General features: G+C 39.6%; 1 long non-coding RNA gene across 2 annotated transcripts in view; it reads left to right on the top strand.

Moving 5' to 3' along the window:
- LOC131245958 (uncharacterized) overlaps positions 1-22,777 on the top strand; it is a 31,616-nt gene extending 8,839 nt beyond the window's left edge. The window contains exons 2-4 of one of the 2 annotated variants that reach the window (XR_009171051.1): positions 17,723-17,823; positions 18,518-18,678; positions 20,498-22,777. This is a non-coding gene — a long non-coding RNA (uncharacterized LOC131245958). Of the gene's footprint in view, positions 1-17,722; positions 17,824-18,517; positions 18,679-20,482 lie in introns of both variants that reach the window. The other variant, XR_009171050.1, reaches the window with a different exon arrangement.
- The last annotated feature ends 2,760 nt before the right edge of the window (positions 22,778-25,537 follow it).

Raw genomic sequence — 25,537 nt, 5'->3', positions numbered from 1 at the left:
CCGCATAGGCTCGAACTCGGCTCAAACTCGCCCAAGGTGCTGATCGAACTGAGCTGAGCCGAGTTGGCTAGTTAGGCTCGAGGACCGAGCCGAGCTGAGTTCGAGCTGGGGTTAGCTACTGGCCAAGTTGTGCCAAGCTCGACTCGGTTTGACTCGGTTCGACTCATGTACAACTCTAAGTTTGGTGTGAAGGCATGGAGTGATTCCACTTATTTTCTTTCTTTTATTCTCTTTCAAGGTAATCTTATTTTTGCTTTCTTCTCTTCTTATCCTTTTCCCCCCCATTTTCTTTTGTTTCCAACCAAAGACCATCACCCCCATCACCCTAGCCCTTTCGAACCTAACCCAAACCATCACCGTAGCTGTCCGGACCACTCATAAGCCGTCAAGCCCACTCAACCGTACGACGACCGTACGGACGTACCGTACGAACAACCCTACCTCCCCATCTTTAAACCCTAATTCCTTATACTCCCAAACCCTATTTAAAAAAAAGAGAAAGCCCTGATTCCCAAATCCTAAAACCCTAACCCTAACTTACCCAAACCCTAATAAAACTAAGTGATTTCCTTTAAATTAAGATTTATCCTTGTGCTAGATGGAAGTTCTACCTTCCATAGGTCCTAATTAATCAATATCTTACAAGACCTATATTGCGGAATTGTAGCTAGTCCTGAACTAGAGCATCCTTTAATGCTTGAATTCTTTGACCTTTAGATAAATTAGCTTTATTTTGTGTTTTGATTTATCTAATTAATCCGTTGATTAATTTCATTGCATTATTCTAGGTTAGACTATCCGTCTTGCATCACGTTCCTTTTTGGGTTTTTAATATGGCTTCTTGTATTCTTTTAGCTTTACCATTTGTTAGGTTGCTCTCTAATAAAATCATTCATAGTTCTTGGAAAAAAAAGGCAAAAGATTAGATGGATAAGAATTGCGGGAAGCTTTTAGTGCATTAGGATCTAGAATACCAGCAGTTTGGATCATTGAACCATGGGACCCACTTCTACAAGCTGTAAACTTAAGCATACCATAGATTTTCTTGGGTCTTAACTTTGTACAATCTTTTGTAGTTCAGCTCACACCATCCATGAACACGTCATGAACAGTGCATGCACATACCTCTCCAAATAGTCTGCATAGTGTCTCACTTTAAATGTGTTGTCACCCGAAAATCACATGATTAATGGACATATGCTTCATGAGTTTGAGCCACTGGATATCTCTTTTCAACTATTCCTTTGATGGACAACAAAACAAGAGTTGTTAGAACACGTGGCCTATGGAACATGGTTTAATTCTGATATGTGGGGCTCATTCTTTAGTCATCCATAGCACTGTCTACCATGGATGGTTCGTACCCCAAGAGTTGTTTAAAGATTATACCTAGTGCCGGACTAGAATCAACAAATTATCTCACGTAGGTACGTTGAGAACATTGGATGATTCTTTCAAGATCATTGGGGGGGAAAATGAGATCAATATATTCTTTAGATAGGTCACATGTCTACACTGAGTAAATCCCTTGGTGGCCTTAGATTGTTTGCTAAGGCATGGTCCGCGTGATTAGTAGATCCGCCTCATTTTTGTTTGTGCAAAATGTTCACATCCATCTCAATGGTCTACAAGGTTAGCATCCATTAAACATATACAGGGGAATGTATTTTGTGTATGCAACATCTAAGGCATTGGAAATGTGGGCCCACCTTGAATATCATTATGTGAATTGTGATGAATAGGTTGGGTGGCTCACATACGTCGTGGAGGGCTCCATGGTTGAATATAAGATTTTCCTTTGGCGGCGCCTCCTCCTGTTGCCTATTATGTGGCTCACCTGAGTTTTAGATCAGGATGATTTTTCGGCTTGGGTTCAAACATGAGGGGCGTACCTAATGGCCTAGTTGGATGCATGCATACCACATTGGACCTCGCAACAGATTGAGTTTATAGTAATTATGTAGTCAAAAGTGTATGGGATCATTTATTTGTTTGGAGAAAATTATTATTGAATTTAGCTTGTTATTATAATAGTGATCCTGCTCATTATAGTTTACTAATTCGTTATCAATTTCACCGAATGATTTTGAATGTTGGTAATGACGCTTTTTGCTTAATGTTTCGACAAAAAACAAATGGGTTTTGATAAGGGAATTATCATTTAATAATAATGAAGAAAATAGAAGAATATTCATCATCATAGATTTCATTAATTCTGAGTCTGTTTACATCCTCTTGTTTCCATTGATTCTGAAACAAAGTACAATGAACTGGCACAATGACATGTAAAAGAAGTAGTCCAATAGCAATTTCAGCAGCATTTCGGTATATTTTGTATCCGTCAAAACGACAGAGGGGTTGTGCCGGTCCAAGATATTCGCTTCGTGCCAATCATTTGAGAAAATGTACACATTAAAAGTTAAACTGTGCAAGAATTCTAAAATCCACAAAGTTCATGGAGTGTGAAAGCACATTGTTGCGCGGGCAGTTAGTGCACTTCTATTTCGCGGTGAAGGTGGTTGCGCGAGTGACCTTGGTCCTTATCTCCTCTTTACTCCAGATTTTCTCTCTCTATCTTTGGAATTCTTCTCCATTTCCTCTCTCTCCTTCTCTTCTTTCTCCCCTAAACTGTTGCGCGAGCCAGCTAGTTGCGCGAGCTGACTGGTTGCGTGGGTGGGCTGGTCCCTTCTCCACTCCAAATGAATTTCTCCCCCCTCCAAATGAGGAGAAGAGGGGTATTTATAGCCCCTCTCGCACGTGTGTAGACCCATTTCCGCACAATAGGGTGGTTGCAACCCAATATGGGGCACGCAACAGAGTTCCAACGACTGGGTGCGCAACAGGGAGTTCAGAGAGGTGGTCGCGCAACAGCCAAGGTGGATTGGAGAGTTGTCTGCGCAACTGTGCTTCCAACCAGGAGGGGTGTGCGCACAACAGTCAAGGCAGGCTGAATGGCTGACCGCGGATCATGTGTGCGCAACAGGAAATCCAGACAGAGGAGATGTCTGCCCAACTGTTTTTTCAGATAGAGAGAGACTGACCCGCGCAACAGGTCTTCCAATCTGGGAGACTGGTCCGTGCAATAGAGGATTTAGTCTGGGAGACTTGGGAGTTCCGCGCAACAGCTAGAACAAGCTGAGAAGTTGGACTCGCACAACAGGGAGGCCAGTTTGAGAGATGGGCGCACAATGAGACTTCCGGGGAGAGAGAATATTTTTTGTGTCCCAACACTTAACATTTGTGAATATGAGAAACATGAATTGTGCATGATGAGTGGGAGTTAATAAATGAGGAAAATAGACATAGCCACAAGTCTACATTTCCATTTTAGAACCATGCCAGCCAATTTGATTGTGGTTTTCAGCATTCTTTTTTTATTTTGGTTATGTGACGGTTCATGTAAAGGGGAAAAAAAAATATTTAACCTATCCACTAGGCAGGCCCTACGATGTAGGTTCCATTGCCTAAAATTACAATGACTAGATAACATTTTACCTGTCAAATTAGCGAACTTTTTGCTTGTGTATGTGCCTTTTTTTGTTGTTTATTGTCCATTGAAGCACTCGGTTGGTTAGAGTGATCCTCTCAAAGTAACTTTTGAACTATGCACCATCTGGATAGGCCTGCATCATATATATTTCATCAATGTCCACATGCCTTTTAATTGTACCTCATTCATATAAGTACAGAATTAGGAAATCACAATGAAACGAAGAAGAGAGATAAGTAACGAAAAACTCAGTACTTTGAAAGAGTATCCATGCACATGTAACTCAATCCAAACCATTAAATGCTTCGATATAGACAGGCCATGTAACGAAATCAAATTGATGAGATGATTCTAACATCCTATGAGGTCATTCTTTATGTTGAATATGGACTGAGGACTATTGATCATTTTAACCATCAAATTGATAGCCATAAATCAGGTAGTTATAATAATTTGTTTAGTGTACTTTTGGTTTATACCCCATCCACAATGTATTATGTAGCCCACAGATTCATCAATTTGGAATGAAACGATGCAGCTGCTTATAAAATGGTAATATGCATGCATGTGGATGGTCACTCTTCTAGCAAATCAACAACACCTTTTTCCTTGAGACTAGCAAAGTATGATAGTTGTGCATGTGTACCTTAATCTAAACTATCCAAATAATGGGACCCATTGCACATGGGGCATGGCTATCATATTGATTTAGGTCTCAATTTTAGAAGCCTTGGTAAGAGTTAGCCATGCCACTCATTTTGATTTCAATCTCTAACAATTATTTTTGTATTATGTGTTAGAGAGGAATTTCTTTTATTTAATTTTTAGTTTTTTTAGGTTTGATTATGTTAGCCCTTGTTCCAAACTTGGTTTCAGTAGGATACTCCAGCTTGAGGGGGAGTGTTAAAAAGGTTAATAGTTGAATAAGGCCCATTGGGCCCAAATCCATGTAATAAGGCCCATATGACCCATTTACAACTCCATGTAATAAAGCCCATAGGGCCCCATTCATGTTTTTGCTATTATAAATAAGAGTAGAGGGCTGGGGTTTCAATACACCCTAAGCATCTCATGTTGTTGCTATCTCTCTCCTCCCTCTCACTGTTTCTCTCTTCATCTTTATTCTCCTCATTGTTCTTCTCATTGTAGTTTCTCATAGGCCCTCAAGATTAGCTGATGGGGACATCTCGCGCACACGCACGCCCCCCTTACGTACGTACACAAGGAGGAGGGCCCCACCTTCTATCTGGATTGATGCCGACATCCACGGAGGGCCTCTTAGTTAGAGGATTGTGTTTTAGTTCCTTGGGGTGGACCCGATCATCATGTGGATCCCATCATTGGATCTCATGATCGTGACCCACTACCCTAGGTGACCTAGTACTTTGGGTTTTGCTTATTATTATTATTAGGAATATCATGGATGGTTTAGATTGCTTTGATTAGTTGTTATTTTTTATTACTTCGTCTCCAAGTAATAGGTTGCGCACATTGCGCGAGTTTTGAGGTATAGAGTTTTATTATAAATAGGCACCCCTTGTAGTCTTTTTTCTCAATGAAGATTAATAAAATTGCTGCGTTTTTCTGCTCTAAATTTCTGAGTTGTGGAGATTCAATTGGGTGTAAAACCCTCCCTTTCTCGAAGGGCTGACTACTGTGGTGCGAAACCACACTTATCCCGATTCGCCCCAACCTTCTTCCATCCATATTTCTCCTCCTACAATCATCTACGCTTCAAATCCATCCTCTATTGTAGCCGTTTTTCTCTCTACAGCAGATATCCAGAATCTGGCCCTGCAGGAGGGCTGAAACTTCGGCGGAGCACCATGCACAAACCGTGCATTGGATCAAGCTGAGATTTAGGGGTTTTGGAGTCCATCACTGGCCGACCTGGGGCCAAGGTGGCCTTTTTCTGAATAGTAGACCCCACACACGTCCGGCCGGAATCATACGCACGTGCGTCTAGGCCATTGCTGTTGTTCACACGTGCGGTACTTCTTTGGTTCGTCTATCTCCTCTCTTTCACTCCTCTTTCACCCAAAATCCATAAACCTAACCTTAAATTACTCGAATCCCTAATTTTGTGCCTTTTCTTCAACCTTAGGGTTCCTCGAATTGAAATTTTTGAATCCCTTGGATTGGGGGAATTATTTCTGTGCATGTGTGGATGAACTTACCCTCATTTGATTCTTGTTTGGTCTATAATTTTGATTGATCCGGCCCTAGCATGTGTAGGCCTGGATCTGCGTAAGATTCCCCTTGATTGAGTGTTTGAACTTTTGTGTGGGATGTGGAATTTTGTGTACTTATTTCTGAACTAGTGTGATCTAAAGCCTGAGAATCTTTCACATCATACTTGAATTTCATGTCCTGCATCATTAGCACCTTGTAGCCGTTTAACATGGTATCAGAGCCCAAGTGCTCCTAGGGTTTCTTCTTCTTCTTCTTCTAGGGCCTGTTTGATAGCTTGTAAATGCCGGTGTATAGTGATAAAAGTGTAATCATTACACTTTTGCAGGTAAGTTCCCCGCCATCATTTGTAAGTGGTCTTTATTTCCAACATTTGATTTCTTCTAGTTCCCCACCACAGAATGGCACAATCTTCCAAATCATCTGTTTGAGTGGCTGAAGGAAACGTCACATCAAGTATTGTTGAGGTTATGGTGGTCCTCAACTCACCAAATATGACTTGGCGGGTTGGTGTTTGCCTCAGACGAGGTAAGGAAGTGACTGCTAATTATATTATCACATGGTCAACATAAGTAGTGTGCATTTGACCGGTCATTCCTCATGTGGACCATACGACACTCTGACCAGCAGATACCTAAAGACCATTTATAACTGTAGGTGTAGTAGGTGAAAACCTATCTCTGGTCTTCCATTGATCCACGTTAATGAAACTCATCTGTATGACATAGTGCACATTGCAATACCATAATCATATTCTGGATTCAAATTCCACATAGCTGAACTTGTCTATTACACAAAATCGGTAGATCATTCAGAAAGATGATAACAGGTTTGCAAGCCAACAATTGGTAGATCATTCAGAAAGATGATAGAACACCTATTGTCATTCAGAGTTCAAAGATAAGTGCTGCGTTTCAACATTGACCATAACTTACAAGCTGATCCCATGCTAAACAGTCACGAGCAAAAGGCGCATGTGTCCAAAAAAGAGTGTAGAGAGGTCCAAAAGTCTGTATTCCGGGAGTCTGAAAGCAACTACCAACATGCGAGCGTTACCAAGACTCAACACAAGGAGAACCTCAAATGCCCATTTTAACATAGAAGTATATCCAGACATAAAAATGAAACATAACAAACACTAGTTGTAGTAGACCTTCGAAGTCCGATGGCAGGTGGACACATTCTTCAGCGCTGTGTGTGGGATGTGCCAATACGTGAACCGGTGGTGAATCTAGAGTTGGTGTATGGAAGTCATGGGGTGCATTCTCGTCTCTTTCGAGAAATGCTGTTGCACCTTTGACCGGTTCACCAGTGTAGTCAGTCCATGTGGATGGCGCTTGGCGATATGTCTTGTATGATCGATACTGGCAACCACTGTACCTATCAGCCTGTGCTCTTGCCTCCTCCCAACTCTTGTATATGGCTCATCGCCTTCCAATGAACACCATGTAATATTTGCCCACCCATACCCTAGTCATGGAAATAATTTGTCAGATCAAGAAAACAATTACATTTGACAAGAAATGAGTGAGGTAGAGTGCAGAGTGGAGCACCACCATTTTACAAGAAAAATTTGCAAGTGTGGCTGCTGACATTACCTGAAATCCAACTACCGAAATATAGTATTGAACTTGTTCAGTTGAAGGGAGTACCTGCATGCTAGAGTTTGAGATTTTGGACAGAAAGAATTATGTTACATTCCAGGTCAAAAAAATTCAACCACCTCAGTATTCAAGGGAAGAAGAACCATAATGCATTGCACAACTAGTATGGGAGTAACACAGATTTTAGTGAACAACACCAACCAGAACACAATAAGTCAACAGAATCGCCATCACACGTATACATGTCTGGAAGACAAAAAACGACATCGACAACACCTAAAAAGTTTTCACAAGTTATGACCCTTGTTAGTCCTACCTCCGGACTTTTGAAGCTACCTCCACCTGCAAAAGGAATATAAGCAGAGGTCTGACTGCCTATCACCCACTTCACCCTTTGCCAAGGGATATGCTACTTCCCCATCGGCAAACCAAAGTCCAAAATATGTTACCACATACATACAGTTTACAAAATACCAGTCCAAAATTTCTCTCACCCAGAGATTTCATTATAAGCATGCAAAAAAGAAAAAAAGAGAAAAAAAAGAAGAGAAAAAAGAGGGCTCTCAGCTTCCATAGTTAAGACACTACATGTGGTTCACTCGAGATTACATGGAATGATGCAGATGTGCATGGATGAGAATTTCCAACCATTCAAGTTTACGATCATCTGGTAGGGTCAGGAATAACGCTGTGTGTTGCTTGTCTTTTGATAAAATGTTTCCTGCCGAAAAGGAAGTCATTATTCCTGAGCCCATCCACAACCATCAATGCATTCATTACCCTAGACATTCGTTGCTCAGCCAGGCTGTTGCTCAGCCAGGCTTTGAGTGAATGATATAGCCAGTGTTTTAACCACATTAGTCACGTGCTTTATTCCATATCCAATTGTGTTACACAGGTGACCCGTTTTGGACTTCTTTTTTGACCTTGTCGTGCTTCTAGTACCCTGAAAACCCTGTACATTGGGAGCGGGGCTTCGGTGCAACTATTGCTGTTCTCCTTGACGCTCAAAAGACGAACAGATTTCTAGTCTTCCACTATCTCCAATATCATTGAATGATAGTTGTACCATTTCCTCGTACTGTTGAGGAGAATTAGTGAATGATTCATTCTTGTCCTTTGGGCATCTAGAGCCCCGGTGTCTTGAAGTGTTCCGAGTGTCACACAAATGACCGGTTGCATGATCATCCCCAACTACAATGCACAGGTCCTCTTATCGATGAATTAGCTTCCCACGAATAGTGCCAGTGTACAGGTGGGATTGTATCGAACAACAAAATGTGAAACAAAGTGTAAAGATCATTATGGGTATCATAGTGGAAACATTCAATAACCAACTTGACGCAAATTACAATATGAATATATACCCTAATGTACACGTCCCAAATTTTAGGCGATGCCACCACAATCTTCAGGTTATCATTCCAACCAAACCCCGATGTGGAAAGAAATACCCACATTGTATTGCAAATCCTCTTCATGGTGTCCATTCTATTTGTAACATTCAAAATTGTAAGCTCGAATTGAACTCGGATCGAACCAGTTCGGTGACTCGGTTACTTTGATATTGATGTTGCTCACCAAGTGTTTGATGAAATGACTCAAAGAAGTGTGGTTGGTGGCAAGGAAGGTATGTATATGAAACCAACACCCTTTTTTTCTTGATTTTTATGTTGCTTAGAAGGTGTTTAATAAAATACCTGTAAAACCATTGCTGCTATCTCAAATACAGTGAGATTTTGAAGGCACAGTCCAGGTGTTTGTGAAAATGACTCAGTGGCGAACTCGGCTTGATCTTGGTTCGAACTCGGCCAGAGCTGGCCCGAGTTGCTGACCAAACCGAGCCGAGCTAGCCAGTCAGGCTCGAGGACCGAGTCGAGCCAAGTTCGAGCTAAGGTCAGCTAGTGGCCGAGCCGAGTCAAGTTGAGGCCAACTCAACTCGGTTCGACTCGATGTACACCCCTAGTTCCAACAATATGTTAAGTAACACATCATCCCATTAGATAATCGATGTTTTACTATAGGCTTTGACTGAAGACCTATCCAAAACTTTATGTGGTGACTTGCGTCGGCCTACTAGGTGTCTTCATTGGTGATTACGTAGGTGGTGAATGTGACCAATGTTCGAAATATTGGTATCGCATTACGTATCATACCCTTGGGATACAGATATGTATCGGTTATTGCATGGGATATATTGTTTGTATCGGGTAATTTATTGCACCTTTTGTAAAACATGGGGTAACATTGGGAAAATGGTTGAATTTTTCAATGAAACTTCAAGGATTGTTAAAAAAGTTTTAAATCATAATATCTCAAAAAAGAAGTGCACATAATAGGTTTCCTTTGTATAGGGTCCTAAGCTATGCACTGTCTAATTGAACTAATGCAACTATATTCAAATTGAATACATAGCATTTAGAGTATATGTGATTATCATTTCATCAAACACTCCCAAATATTTTGAAATTAGTCTCAATTGACAACTTGTTGAAGGGGAGTTTCAAAAAAAAAATATTTTAATATTTTTAATTAAAACTAATATTTATTTTCTGAAAATTGACAAGGACTTAATAAATCAATGGATCAGCCCTCATACATGCTTGATTTCATGTTTGGAGTGCAACATTGCAAGCAATTTCGAAGAAATTGGGAAATTTTCGAAATTGCCCCAAAATGTCCCAATTCGGACCACCTATACTCAAATTTCGAAATTAGAGTGTATGTGATGATCATTACATCAAATATTCCTAAATACTTCAAAATTAGTCTCAATTGGCATCTAGTTGAACCAAATATTTCGAAATTAGTCTCAATTGACAACTTGTTGAAGGGAAGTTTCAAAAAAAAAAAATATTTTAATATTTTTAATTAAAACTAATATTTATTTTCTGAAAATTGACAAGGACTTAATAAATCAATAGATCAGCCCTCATACATGCTTGATTTCATGTTTGGAGTGCAACATTGCAAGGAATTTCGAAATTGCCCCAAAATTTCCCAATTCGGACCACCAATACTCAAATTTCGAAATTAGAGTGTATGTGATGATCATTACATCAAATATTCCTAAATACTTCGAAATTAGTCTCAATTGGCATCTAGTTGAAGGAAAATTTCAAAAAAAAATAAAAAATAAAAAATAAAAAATGGAGAACATGAAGAACCAATGGATATCAAAATCAAAGCTTCAACTCTATGATTTTTCATGCAAAACATGAAGAATCAATGGATTTGTTACCTTTTGACGCTGATTTAACATAATTTCAACAAAAAAGGATTAGAAATTGAAAATGTTCATCGGATCGAACATGTGGGATATATCGGCACTGCCTATGCGTTTCGTATCGCACAGGTGGGATACAAGATTTATTGTGGGATATATCGGTCAATCTCATCGATATTTAAAACATTGAGTGTGACAAGTGCTTCATTGATGTCATTGTACCTACAACCCTACCGTAAGTGAAGCCTAGTGTATTTGGTACATACATGTAGCGGGTAAGTGTATACAAATATATGACAAGATCAAATGGGAGGATGTGCATGAAACTAGACAAGCATTAAGTTGGGAGAAAATCTATGAAATTAGAGCATTGCATAGGTAAAGAAATGTCACTTCCAAATGGAAGCATTAGTAGGTGGTGATTGTATATTTGTTATTTTTGTTCTAAATTTGCTAATACATGTACATAATCATAAGCATTCTTGAAATCAACGGTGAGATGTGCCTTTATTACTTATACTCAGGAATGTCTTCTTAAGGCTACACAATATCTCCACCTTTCAACAACTTCAAGAATGCTAAGAAGTTATTCATCCATGCGTAAACAGATTAATTCAATACAATATATGATAACCTGGGTATGTATAGGGGGACAATGCTCAAAGGAGAGTAAATTCATCCACACATGCGCAAAAATATTTTCCCAATCCAAGGGATTCACAGGTTCAATTCGGGGAACCCTAGGGTTAAAGAAAATGGATAGGAATTGGGGATTTAGGACAATCTAGGGTTAGGGTTAGAGAAATCAGGTGAGAGAGAAGTGAAAGAGAGGAGAGAGAGAACCTGTAACTAACCCGCGCATGTGGGCAACAGGTTGGGCCTGACGCACGTGCGCTGATGGCTGGCCGCACGTGTGTGGGGCCCACGAACCCAAAAAACGCCATCTTGGGTCTGGTCGGTCAGGGCTGAGCTTCAAAACCTCCAAGTTTGAAGTCGATCCGATGTACGGTCTGAGCGTGGTGCTCCGCCGAAGTTTCAGCCCTCCTGCAGGGCTAGATTCTGAAAACTGGCTGTAGGAAGAAGAACGACTGAAAAAAACTGGTGGATTCGAAACAAGGATGATTGTAGAAAGTGAGAGATATGGATGAAAGAGGGTAGGGGCAGATAGGGATAAATGTGACTTTGCACCATGGTGGTTAGCCCTTCGAAAAGGGAGGGCTTCGTGCCCACTTGAATTTTTCCACAACTCAGAAACTCAGAGAGTAGAAAAAAAACTTGCAGGAATTTTTTTTATTAAACTTCAATGAATCAAAAGAACTACAAGGGTTGCCTATTTATAGGAAAACCTTATACCCCAAAACTCGCGCCATGTGCGCAACCTATTACTTGGCGATGACATAAACCAAAATAAAATCTAACCAAAGAAATCTAAAGCGTTCATGATATTCTAAATAACATAAATAATCAAAACCTAAAATATGAACTTAATCCAACTAGTGGGCCTCGATCATGAGATCCCATGATGGGGTTTACTTGATTATCGGGCCCAGTCCAATGAACCAAAAATCTATCTTCTAACTAGAATGCCCTCCCTGGACGTCGTCATCAAGCCAGATCGACGGTGGGGCCCTCCCTCTCCTTGCGTACGTGCGCAGGGGGCGGCGTGCGTGCGCATGTGCGCGTGATGTCCCCATCATAGAAACATTCTATCTCAGCAAACCTATCACTAAGAAATGTGTTGTTATTTGGTTCGCAATGCATTCAGGCTTACCATCCAACACCGATCCACCAATCAGCTTTGGCACCATCCATCACGTTCTTGTACCCTTAAGCGAGATGGATGTATATAATTGTTTGTCCAGACCAAGTATTCAAACATGCAAATGGGACTTCATTGGGGGGCCGTTAAGCCGCAACATATATGAAAGCACCTACAGTCTTGTAAAAAATATGGATGCCCAAGTTGAATATACAGTAGTTATAGAAACCTGTATTACGTTGATTACAAGTTTACAGAAGCAGCTTCTCCCCTCAGCAGGCAGTTGCACATTACAAATCCCACAGGGGACGAGCTGTGGATGTTGTTGCAAGGAATGAAAACACCGTTACGGATAAATGAAGCCAGACCATAGCCTGTTGATTGAAATTAAAAAACACCTTTTTTGGCTATATGGTGCAGGCAGGCATTGGTCAAAAACAAATATCCTCAATGTGGAAATGTTCCTGCTGTATGTTTGAAATTGAACACGGCACAATGCTGGTCCTCTTGGTTGCGAACAATAGAGCAGATGCAGAATAGCAAGAAGGGTTGGGTTCACATTACTAGCTGTACTACGATGACACACAGTGGTGAAATATATGCATGCATGTAAGAACAGGACGATGCATGTATCTAACTCATGACACAGATTATAGAGATCAAGTTAGTAATGCATGTAGAGAAGACGACGACGACAGAGCAAACATCAATAGTGCATGAGCAGATGCAGGACCATAAGAGGGGTTGGATTAGTTTGTATGAACCGTACATCAAAAATAATACATTGGTAAACTCTATGCATGCATGTAAGCACAGGACAATGCACTTATCTAACGGAAGAACACAGATTTTAGAGATTAAGCTCGTAATGCATGTAAAGAAGATGTCAGAGCAAAAATCAACAGAGCATCAAAACTTCGTACGTTTACCCTTGTAATTAAAACACTTGGGAATTGATAGCCGATTTGGGCGACCCGTTCCCATGTGCATTGGTGGACATTTACTTACGGACTGGTCTTTTTCCAACCTGGTGGATGGAATAACCTAATGCAATCTCGTCCCTTGTGATAATGTCACACGTTGTGGGCTACCGGCATGAAGCAACACCTTCTCTTGAGGGCTTAATGCAGCATGCATTCATGGCAGCGGGAATGTTTTGCAGGAGGAAAACTTACCAGAGACAACAAGGCATCCCTATTGCTTAAGACGACAGTGCGAGGAAAGACGGCTATTCTATGATCTCGAGCCTCTGCAAGTTGTGGAGACAGAGCACCCCAGTAGAGATTTTGGAATTACCAGTTACGGCTGAAAGAAGATGTACGGTCAGAAGATTTGAGAGGGCTTACTGACTCCAATGCGAGGTTTTTGTGGCATAGCCCAAGAGTTCGGTTGGAGAGTGCCAGGCGGGTGCGAAAATGGCATAGACGGTATATATAGATGGGCTTCTTGTGAGTCCATGCGTTAAAGAGGAATTGTGGACCACTACACATGCAACGGTCCCTTCAATTGAATACTTAACTCATTCGAATCTCTCGTATTGGAAAGAGGAGATTGGCATCAATTACCCTGATAGGCATGTCAGGGAAGCAGAGTTGGAAATACGCTTGGCAGCTTGAATTTTTCAAACTCTGGGTTATTTTAATCAATATCAGTTTACCACGATAGACTGGCATTTACAGGCTACCAAACAGACCCCTTGGGTTTCTTTTTCTTCTTCTTCTTCTAAGATTTCTTCTTCTTCTCTTTTATTCTTTTTTCCTTCATTTTCTTTCTTATTCTTCTTCAATTCTTTTTTTTTTTTTTTAATGATTTTTTTGAAGGACTTGCAGATTTTTGTGTTGCCTTGACTAGGATCTGTTGAAGCACTTTTTTGTATTGCCTTGGCCAGGATTTGCTGGATTTTTCCCTTTGAAACAGATTTTTGTGTTACCTTGGCTTGGGTTTGTTAGATTTTTCCTGTTGAAGCATCTTTTTGTGTTGCTTTGGATAATGCTTACTAATTTTTTCTATTAGGGCAATTTTTTCGGTATTTTGTATGTTTCCCTTTCTGATCCTTAATGGTTCATTTCTTTTCCTTCCTTTTTGTTTTTTCTTCTTCTTTCTTTCCTTCTTCTTCCTCTTAATTTTATGAGTTTTATTCATCTAATCTTTTTCAACAAGTGGCCTTTTCCTTCCTTTCCTTTCTAATTTTCGGTAGTTCGTTGCTTCCCTTCCTAATCTTTTTTTATTCCCTCCTTTCTTTCCTCTTTCCCTCATTCCTTCCCTACACAACAACTTCGTATTAACCCTTTTCCCTTCACCATTCATTCTTCAACAAGTGGTGGTTCCCTTCTTGCCCTACATAACAACTTCTGTTTTGAGAATCGCGAGGCCTTTTCCTCACTAACTCCTTGTAATTTGTGAGAAGGGGGTGATTTGCGGATGGGTTTTTTTTTAGGGTTTTGATTCATCCAGTTGAATCCCTTTCTGATTTTTCTGTTGTCCTGTTGAAAATGTTGCTGGAGATTCTTATTCTATTAAAGGATTTTTTTTTGAGAGATTTGCTTTTTTTACTGAATGGCTGGAGGTAGTTGACTGAATTGTCTCTTGCCGCGTGCCATGTGCTTGCCTCTTTTCCACCCCCTCCTTTGACAACTTAGCGGCTTCTCTGTTTCAAGCTCTCCTTATCAAGATGTGTGATGTTGAGTCATGTGACCAATATTTAGACTGGGTAGTTGGTTCGGACCCTTTAATGTGCCGCATAGTTGTTTTGGGTTTATTTGGACTGTCTGGTTGTCCCAGCCTTGGCTCAGGCTTATGATTGTATTGGGCTTGTTTACTCTAAGCAATTGGCTTAAACTCATTGTTTATATTGGATAGTTGGTCCATTCTTATTTGTTCCAGATAGTTGTCTAGACTTACTGTGTTGTGCAGTTGGGCTAGCCTTTATTGAGCTGGATGGTTGATCTGGACTCATTTGTTTATATTGAACAGTTTTCTTATTTGCTCCAGATAGTTGTCTGGGCTCATGATTATGTTGGGTAGTTGGCCCGACCTTTGTTGAGCTCGATAGTTGATCCAGTTTCGTTTCTGCCGGATGGTTGTTTTGGTGGCTCACATCACTGAAGTTGCAGAAGTGCCCATTCACCTGAAGTTATCAATTGTCTCATCACCTCCACTTCTCATCCGCTCGTTCGCCTCTCGCCACAACCAACGCTACTCATCTCCGCCGTCGTGCTACTTTTCTTTTATGCTTTTTAGAATTCTTTGTGTGCCTCTCTAGACTCAAGTTCCTCTTTTCAGAGCACCTCGAGTTTGAGGGGGGATGCTAGAGAAGAATTCCTTTCTTTCGTAAGTTTGATTATGTTAGTCCTTGTTCCAAGATGGGCCTCATTAGGATGCTCTAGCTTGATGGGAGTGCTGAAAGGTTGATAGTTGAATAAGGCCCACTGGGCCCATGTCCATGTAATAAAGCTCATAAGATCCATTCATAAGTCCATGTAAAAAGCCCCATGAGCCCGTTCACGTTTTTACTATTATAAATAAGAGTATTGGGCTAGGGTTTCAATACACCCTAAGTATCTCATGTTCTTACTCTCACTCTCTCATTGTCTTTCTATTCCATCTTTCTTCTTCTTCTTCTCATTGTAGCATCTCATAAACCCTCAAGATTAGCACCATGTAGCAGTTGAACATTATGCAACTATCCAAATATAAAGGATTAGGATATTCTTACCAGTTTTTGTAGGATGGTCTATATTGATGGGATTAATAGACAAATATCATGATTAGGTGCACTTTTGGCCCACTTGTGCAAATTAGAGCCACAAATTTATATTATTTGCATCGAACCAAATTTGATTTAGACATTTTCAACTATCTTTTCTTTTTATTAACTTTGTGTTTGTGTGTGTGTGTGTTCGAGGGTTTGTAGTGATTATTTTTTGTTATGCAATGGTGTATGTAGAATTGTAGAATTTGTAAACCTTGATTAAGAACGGTGAGATATGGATGGCGGGTGGGCCACACTTTATTGCGTCAATTTCTTGATAATTATGATGATTTAATATCATTTTATTTGTCTGATTAGAGGACTTCTTTGCTTGTTTGTGTATCTTTATTTTGTCATTTTGTCTGTTTGTAGCACTGCTTGGCTGGTTAGAGACATCCAATAAAATTAATTTTGGAACCATGTACAACCCGAGGGGCCAACATGATGAATAACATAGATCTCATCCAGTGTTTTAATTACTGGATAGTGTGTAGCGTTGCATTCACCCCTCTGAAGCATGAGGCATAAGCTATATGCTACTTCTAGATCTATAATCAAGGTTGTGTTTGGTTGCATCAAATTAGATTGATTAATAATGAAATTTAACAAAATTTCATGATATTTGGTGCAACCTAAAGTAATAGGAAAGGGTAGTGCTTAAGTATAAAGGGTAATGAAAGAGCAACAAAACTAATTTAATATTGTTACTTGTATGATTTTACTAAAAGGATTGAAAAGATGAACTAATTTTATTGAAAATAGAAAATTGTAACAGATCGTTGAAATCATTAATTAAATTTAATGTTATAGTGAAATATAATTTATAATGTTAGCTACATAGTGTGTAGCATAGTCTAGGGTTCCAACCCATGGCTCAGTGGCAGATAGTGCATATCAACACTGAGGTCATCGGTTTGGGTGCCCATGCGGTGTGTGGAAAAAAAGAAGTGAAGCATAGTTTATGTAGCATGTAGCGTACGCAAATTATCATAGAGCGTAAGCTACACCTAACTTAAGCTATTTTCATGAGCTATGTAGCGTTAAGGCAAAGCTACAATACATAGCATAAGCTACATGCTAAATAGTGCAACTATTTGAAACACTTGTCTCATCCACGTGTCTATGTGCCTTTTAATTGCTACCTCATTAACTATCCAAGCAAATATAGAAAATCACAATGAAAAGAAGAAGAGAGACGAGTGAGAAAAACATCGATATAGTAACAAGTGTATGGTATGACTTAAAGCAAATATAGAAAATCACAACGGAAAGAAGAAGAGAGACGAGTGAGAAGAACATCGATACAGTTACAAGTGTATGCTGTGGACTTATTTACTGGTATAAATTTTACACATTTATGAGAATTTAAGTCAATTCTATGAAGGGAGTAAAACATTCGGGAATTGATGTGGGTGCGATGTTGATAGGGAGAAGAAGCATGGGGAGGTATCTTTCATTGCTTTGATTGGTGGTAAAAAAGAAATATGTTCTAACCCGCACTTACTTTCATTCCACTGAAACAAACATGTGTCTATCAAAGCTGTTGTGACATCAACCAACTTATCAAGTTAATTGATGCCTTCTCCCTGAAGGAGTGAAGAATAAGGCCATTGTTTTTTGTACGAATGCGATATGTTCTTTCTTTTGCTGGTGTTACTTTTCCTTTACCACTTCTTACACTTGAGCTTACACTTAATGCCAGAACCAAAGAAGGACATTTCAAAGTGAAACAACTATTGATGGAGGCAGAGCCTGGTCCCGAACAGATAATTGAAGCAACTGAAAGCAGTATGGAAGTTTGAGGTAATTAATAGGAAAGGAGGAGAATAAATCTTTTTTTGCTATGTTGACTGCAAGAAAGAAATGTACCACCTATGTTTGCATTCCTTCCAGCGACCACAGATGTATCAGTCTAATTCACAATAAGTTCAACTCGACAGATGTATCAATCGATTTCACTATGCCATTCCTTTTGCTTTAGTAGTATCTAGAAATTATTTTTGTGATGCAACAGTTAAAATGGATAGAATTGACTTACTAAGGAGATGTTTATAGCATGGTCTACATGTGATGCATCAACAGACTAATAGTTTGCTTCAGTGCATTTTTGGGCCACTTGTGCAAATTAAGGCCCTGAATATATTTTCTTTTTGCATTGAACCAAATTCAGTTTAAACATTCTCAACACATGTTTCCATTTTAGAAACTAGAACCATGGTACTCATCATCTTTTAGTGGTCTCTGGAAATTCTCTTCTCATGCAATTGTGAATGTAGTACAACAATCGACCTTAGTTCAAGACATGAGCTGCCACTATTCACTTGGTGGCACCACTATATAAGATTCTATTGGGCCAATAGCTACAATGACTCGATGACATTTTAATTGTCCAGTTGGAAGACTTTTTGATTGTTTATCTTATTTTTGTTGTTTTGTGTCTAGTCGTATCACTGATTGTCATCCAATCAAAATAACTTTTGAACTACTTATGATTCAGGTGGGGCCAACTTTTGATCTCATCCAGGTGTGCGCATGCCTTCTAATTGCACCTCATTAGTTATTGAAGCAGAAATAGGAAATTGCAACGAAAAGAAGGGAAACAATATATACTCTTAACGTGTGCATGGAATGACATGTTTATTTCTTATTGCATAAGTGGTGAGCACTTAATTCAAGCATTATAGTTTTTATTCTTTGGTCAAACAAGAAATGAGAAGAAAAATCTCCCTGAGGTACTTCATGTCATTTTGTTTTCATAACTTCAAAATAGAAGGAAATTTTGCAAACTCTTCAGGGGGAATCAGGAACTTGGGAATCGATGCAAGATGCAATGCTAACAAGAAGAAGACTGTTTTTTTTTTTGCTTTCATTAATGGTAAGGAAGAATTTTATTGTAACACTTGTTTACCCTTCCAAGGACACAAAGATAAGCCTCTCAAAGATACTACAATTCCTTCCAATGACACAAAGACGAGCCTTTCAAGGAGACAACTTCAACCGACTTCTCAGATGAATTGCCTTAGGATCACCGACTTTATTATTCCTCATGCAATTGTTTTGCATATTGAAGTAATATGTTCTCCGTTTGATGGTATGCTTCTTAATACCCAATTAAAGGAATAATTTTTTATTTTTTACTTTTATTTTTTATTTGAAGTGAAGCAAATGCTGAATGAGGCCAAGTTTGTTTGGAAACAGAGAATGAAGGCAGATTACGCAATATGGAGGTCTGATGTAACTGACAGGAAGAAGTAATATAGTAAGGAGAAGAAATCTTTTATTCCTGTGACTGGTGGTAACAAAGAAATCTAAAACAACCCATGTTTATACATTCCTTCTGACAAAAGACATTAAAATATAGTCTAAGCCAAAATAAGTTCGGCTGGCATTTTGAATTGGTCGCCCCTTGTCGATTAAGAAGTAATGAGTGTATTGTTTTGCCTGATGAAGCTATCTGTTCACTTTTTTGCCAGCACTAGATTTTCAATACCTGTTATTATAGTTGAGTTTAATGCTAGAGGTGTGTGTGTGTGTGTGTGTGTGTGTGTGTGTGTGTGTCTATATATATATTGAAGTAGAATGGCAGCCAAAGGTAGGGCTATACACGAGCCAAGCTATCTCAAAAAGCTCGCTAGGCTCGGCTCGATCTGGCTCAGCTTGACTCGGTTTGAACGACGACTCGAGGCGAGCCAAACTTCATGTAACCCAGCTCGTTTTGAAAACGGGCCGGGTTCGATCATAGTGGATCTTGACTCACCTCGACTCAAACTCTGCTCGGCTCGACTCAAATATTATATATATATATATAATATTATATTATATTAAAAATAAAAAGTTAAAACTTAAATCCTACCTATCCATCCCTTTCTTACCATTTTCCTTCCTTACCCAACTCATTGTGCCTGAGCTCCAATCTCTCTCTCTCTCTCAACACAAACAACAAGGTACCTCTATGGCTTTATCTGATATATATATATATATATATATATATATATATATATATATATATATATATATATATATATATAAAATTATTATTCTTATTATTAATTGAATATTTGATTTGGGAGTTGGGTCAGTTGGGTCGTGTGGCTAGGTTGGGTCGGGTGGTTGGGTTGAATCGAGTGTGGGTTGGGTCGGGATGCTAGGTTGAGTCGGGTGTAGGTTGTGTCGGGTTGGGAGAAGGCTCGACTCGACTCGAGGTAAGCTCACCTCGACTCGATTCACTACCTTGCCTCGAGCTCGACTTGAAAGGTTTGGCAAACAAGCCAAGCTCCAATGGTAAGCTTGAGGCTGAGCTCAAGCTCGAGGAGAGCACGGACGAGTCAAGCCAATCTTGGCCCACCTCGACTCAACTCGGCTCGGCTCGATGTACAACTCTAGCCAAAGGAGGCAAAACCCACTAAGACCTCGAGAATGGTGGTTGTAAAAGTAGTATAGGGGTCTAAGATAGAAGTTGTAGTTGTTTTTCACACAGGTCTTATATGATGCCTGGACTGGAATTGCATCTTTGTTCGATTCATGTCTCTGTCTAAGGATTCAGATACTGCATTGCATAGCTATCACCATATGAGAGGTAAGACATTTGTTCCTCTATGTAAGGCAGGTCTACATGCAAGGTTTATATTTACTAAAGATGATACCACATGAACACTTCCGTTGGCTGAACTAGTTGTTTAAAGATGTATTTTTCATGAGTCGAAGGTGCTATAATCAGAAAGACATTTTTATTTAGTCCTTCTATGTGCTAATTATCTTGGGATGTTACTTAATTATTGCAACATATTTTCACAAACCTAGACCTAAGTTTACTTCTTTCTGTTATACTCACCAGTGCTACCAGTCCATTGACATCTTTAGATGTCATTATGCAACAGTGCATGTTACGAGTCCATGGCCATATTAATTATAGCCAAAAAAAAAAAATCTAGTAGCAAATGATCCTAACCACCCGATCACTTGCCATTGATAAAATTCCTCTATGGATTGGATTTCACAAATAAGATCATCACACAAACGTCATTTTCTTGTTATGTGGGCTATCCAAGTTTTAGAGTATCAGTCAAATGGTCCGGATCGAATGTTGGACCATCCAATGGATACACCACCTCTTAAATGTGCCCATATCCTAACTATTCCCCACTTGGATTAACCTAACTATCCGAACATTCAACAAGGGTCCATAAAAAAAATCCATTGATCGAACACTTGGGGGTTTTGACTGGTGTGAATTTTGGACCAAATACTATGAAGAGCCCAAGGATATATTGGACAGTTTGGATGGAAGAACACATCTTTTATGAAATCAAAAGTCCAATGCCACACTTACTGAACATAGCTTAAGAGGGTGGGTTTTTTTATAATGTCCAACACATGGGTGAACTGAAGTGGGGTTTGCTAGAAAGAATCAGGTGATGTGCTTGCTCATCTAGCCCGTTCAATAGATGGGACTCTGCCATTGTCTACACCCAAAACTCTCATTGTGCAGTTGAGCTAACCACCTGATTGTTTATGTTCTTTTTGACATTATTAACAGTAGATTCCCTTATTGTAGCTAATTTGTTGAACGATATAGATTGAAGAGCACACTATCCTAACCGTTCAATCAATGCCCAACTTATGGAGGCTAAAAAATGATCTACAAAAGTATTTAGGACTGTTGTCTTGGTGTGAATTCTTACCGAGAGATGAACTGTGTTCGACAGTCCAGATGGATGTTGGCATCATCTTGGTGAACTGGGACTGTTGTCTTGGTGTGAATTCTTACCGAGAGTGAATGCTAGAAAAGTTCACTGGATTTTCAAATTTTGATGGGATAATTTCTAATTACCTTTGAAAAATAATTCATTTTAGAAATTACTAAGAAAATAAGTAATATCAGTAAAGCCATTACGTACCATGCCTATGGCTTCTGTTGGATAAATGAAATGATCTTGCACCTGCTTTTTGTCTGTTCTAACTGTTTGATTCACATGACATAGTGGCAAAGATACATCCATTCCACATAATAGGTATCCATGCTAGATATTATGTCGATCTAGATTCTAAACCATTCATTTAATCATGCCAATTCTATGATCCTAAACATTTTATCAGTAGCATGAAAATGGACAGTCAATATTGAGTGGATAAACGAAATAGGTCTAACCATCATCTTAAAACATTTATTCGATAGATCTCACTGTATATTGCCGTTCCAGAGTTACACTTTAGTTTGATGATTCAAACCATGTGATATATGGCTCTATTTTCGGCATTGACTTGACCCCCTTATATAATATGATAAGGCCCATGAGAGTCCGTCAGTTTGCTTGCAGGAAAAGGCTCAACCACCACTCATCCAATTGGAGTTGACCGAGGCCGTTTCGTTGAGAGAGGTAGACGATTTCACCTTATAGAAATCATGCTGATTCTTCCTTTTCGCAGGAAGGGAGCGCAGACAGATCTAACAAATTGACCCGTTCGGAGGTTTACGATCTTTCAATCTGTGAGATTTTTGCACCGGGGCTTGCTTTCAATAGTACTATTGAATGAATAGTCCTGATTGATGATTGGGGCCCCACATGTTGCTAAGGTCCCACAAACCCAATGTTAAAAAGGTAAATACCTATTTTCCATGCGGACGCTTCACATTTGATTAACAATGTGAAAAGTCTTATTATTTGTAATATTCATGGATCTTGATATTTAATATGTCAGCTAAACATGTTCGTATTGACATTTCACATTAAATAAACTGCAAAAATGGACAAAGCAAGGGCAAGACTGTCAGAAAGTATACAATAAAAGTCATAAATATAGTAGAGTGGATTCTACTAATACAACTTCTTTGAACAAAAAAGCTCCTAATATTTAATTATTTTTAAGGATTATCGTAAAATATCCATATTTATTTCTACAAATAACTGAAGGAAGGGTTGAGGATATAAGAAATAAAAAAAAAAAACTCCAAACAAGTTGGCCCTTGTGTTCATACTTCACACACCAGCTTTTGCACATGTGCGACGATTCTCTCAGTGGAATTGTTTTTATTATTAAAGGAGAAATTATACAATAAAAGTAATAAATATAGTACAGTGGATTCTACTAGTACAACTTCTTCGAAAAAAGCTCCCAATATTTAAATAATTTTAAGGATAATTGTAAAATATCCATATTTATTTCTACAAATAATTGAAGGAAGAGTCGAGGATATAAGATTTTTTTTTTTTTAAAATGCAAAAAGTTTTAAAATGCAAAAAGTTCAGCCCTTATGTTAACACGCAGGCATTCCCACGTGTGGTGATTCTCTCATTTGAATGGTTTTTATTATTCAAGGAGAAATGATTCGGTGCTCTCAAAAGCACTTGTAAGTTGGGAACATTTGGACATTTAGCTTGCAAAAATCACACTGATTATACAAAATTTAACGTTCCTATAAAATGGAAGGATTGATTAATCATGGGTCTTTTATGATTCTAATAAACCATATTTGTCAGGCAATCCTAACCGTCCAAGCCATGGCTAGGTAAATGAATGGCTATGAAAAAGAAGGTATTAATGGATTGAATTATCAGATTAGTGTGGAACTTACTGGACGGTGTAGATGGGCTTATTGGAATCTCAAAGTGTCCCAAATGCACTAGGAGCACTGTAACGGAATAATCAAGGAATAACGTAAGAAACTTCAACCAACTTGCAGCTGCAAAGACGAGGAATTTTCTTTTTCTACTTGCAATTCCTTGAAGGAAGAGAACTGATTACCTACAACAACACAGCTTACGGTGTTGTACCATCTTTTGCGCTAACACCCCCACCTGTGGAAGACATTCACATAGTTAAAAAGGCAGGCCCCATGGTGAGCATCACCCTTCTCGAAGATCAGGTTATCCACTCCCTAGGTGGGTCCCACATGTATGATTATATTGAGTCTTTCGTTGATTCCAACAAGTGGTCCATTGATGAGTGGTCTAGCATCACTTTCGTAGCCAAATAATCTTCATGGTTGGTCGACCTATGGTTTTTATGGTATTGGTGTTGCAAGGAAATAGCATGTGGATTGCCTGCGAAAGACCCTTGCATGAGCTTGTTGGGCAGCACAATACAAAAAAAAGGCTTTTTTTTTTTTTGTTAGCTTGTTAGTACAACCTTACCTGTGCCTCAGTGGTAGACTCATTGGAATTTCAAGACAAGGTTTCGAGTTGGACCACTCTCGCACACTCATACCATAAGGAATGCTTGAGCCTGTAACCTCGCCTTAAAACTCCAATGCCTCTACCACTGAGGCAGGGGCAACATGTGCAATAGGGGGATATATATATATATATATATATATATATATATGGAAAAGGTGCTATGCGCTGGAGTCCCTCCCATGAGGTCGAGCTTTGTGGGCCCCACCGTTATGCGTTTCGAACATCTACCCCATCAATCAGATGCACCATTCCATCGTGGGCCTAGGTCTCAAAAATCAAGTCAATCTGTGACTTGTGTGGGCCACACCACATACAGAAGTGGGGAGGGGCCGTGCACCATTAAAACATTCATAATCATTTTTTGGGCCCACCGAGATGTGGTTTGCAAATCCAGCCCATCCATTATGTGTGTCCCACTTGGATGAGGGTTCAGACCAAGTTTTAGCAGCATTCAAAACTCAAGTGGGCCCCACCAAGTGCTTTTATATGTTTTAACGGTGTCTTCACATGATTTTAGATGGTATGGCCCACCTGAGTTCCATATACGGCTGATTTTTGGGATATCCCATAATTTAGAGAGGACCCATCAAATGCACGGTGTTGATGGTCGACACGCATCACGGTGGGGCCCACACAGCTCGACCTCACGGGAGCTTATCGTGAGGTCGAGCGCATAGTACCTTTTCCCATACACACACACACACTTTCTCCATGGAACAGCTTGAGGAAGACGAGGGCATTTTTGTAATTTCGTAAGAGGTTGGGATACATGTAAAGCATAGCGACGGACGTTAGAATTTATTCATGCGTGGATGGTTTTGAACGGTTGTCCATTGTTTTGTGTGGGGCCCACCGATTCATCGGCCACGTCCCACCCGGATGAAGGGACACACCAACGTCGGTCAATCAAAAAGTCCTAGTCATGATTTAACATTATTTGTATGGTGTAGGTGGCACCGACCTGATTTTTGGGTGAAGTTGAGAGGACCAACCCGATGAACCCGTGTAGATGGATGGACTCATCACGTGGCCCACCATGGTTGATCAGCTGATATTCTTACGTGGCGAAATATCAGCCCTGTTTACAAACCAAAATGAAACAGTTGACGGAGACACCAAACCAAAACATTAAGGACTGTTTGTTTGTAGGGTCCACCATGTTGTATATGTGCTGTCCATTTCATTCATCAAATGTTGCCCACTAAGATGGATGGACAATGCTTTCCGTTTCATTCGAAAACGGCCGCCTGACCGTCCAATGGACCTAATGAATTTTGCTATGAGCCTGAGTAGTGCACCCTATGAACAGGACAGGTGTCATGCACTGATTATGGTGAGGCTCA

Source organism: Magnolia sinica, chromosome 5 (assembly GCF_029962835.1).
Source record: "Magnolia sinica isolate HGM2019 chromosome 5, MsV1, whole genome shotgun sequence".
NCBI classification, from domain to species: Eukaryota; Viridiplantae; Streptophyta; class Magnoliopsida; order Magnoliales; family Magnoliaceae; genus Magnolia; species Magnolia sinica.
The sequence above is the reverse complement of the archived record's forward strand: the minus strand, read 5'-3'. Positions and strand labels throughout refer to the sequence as shown.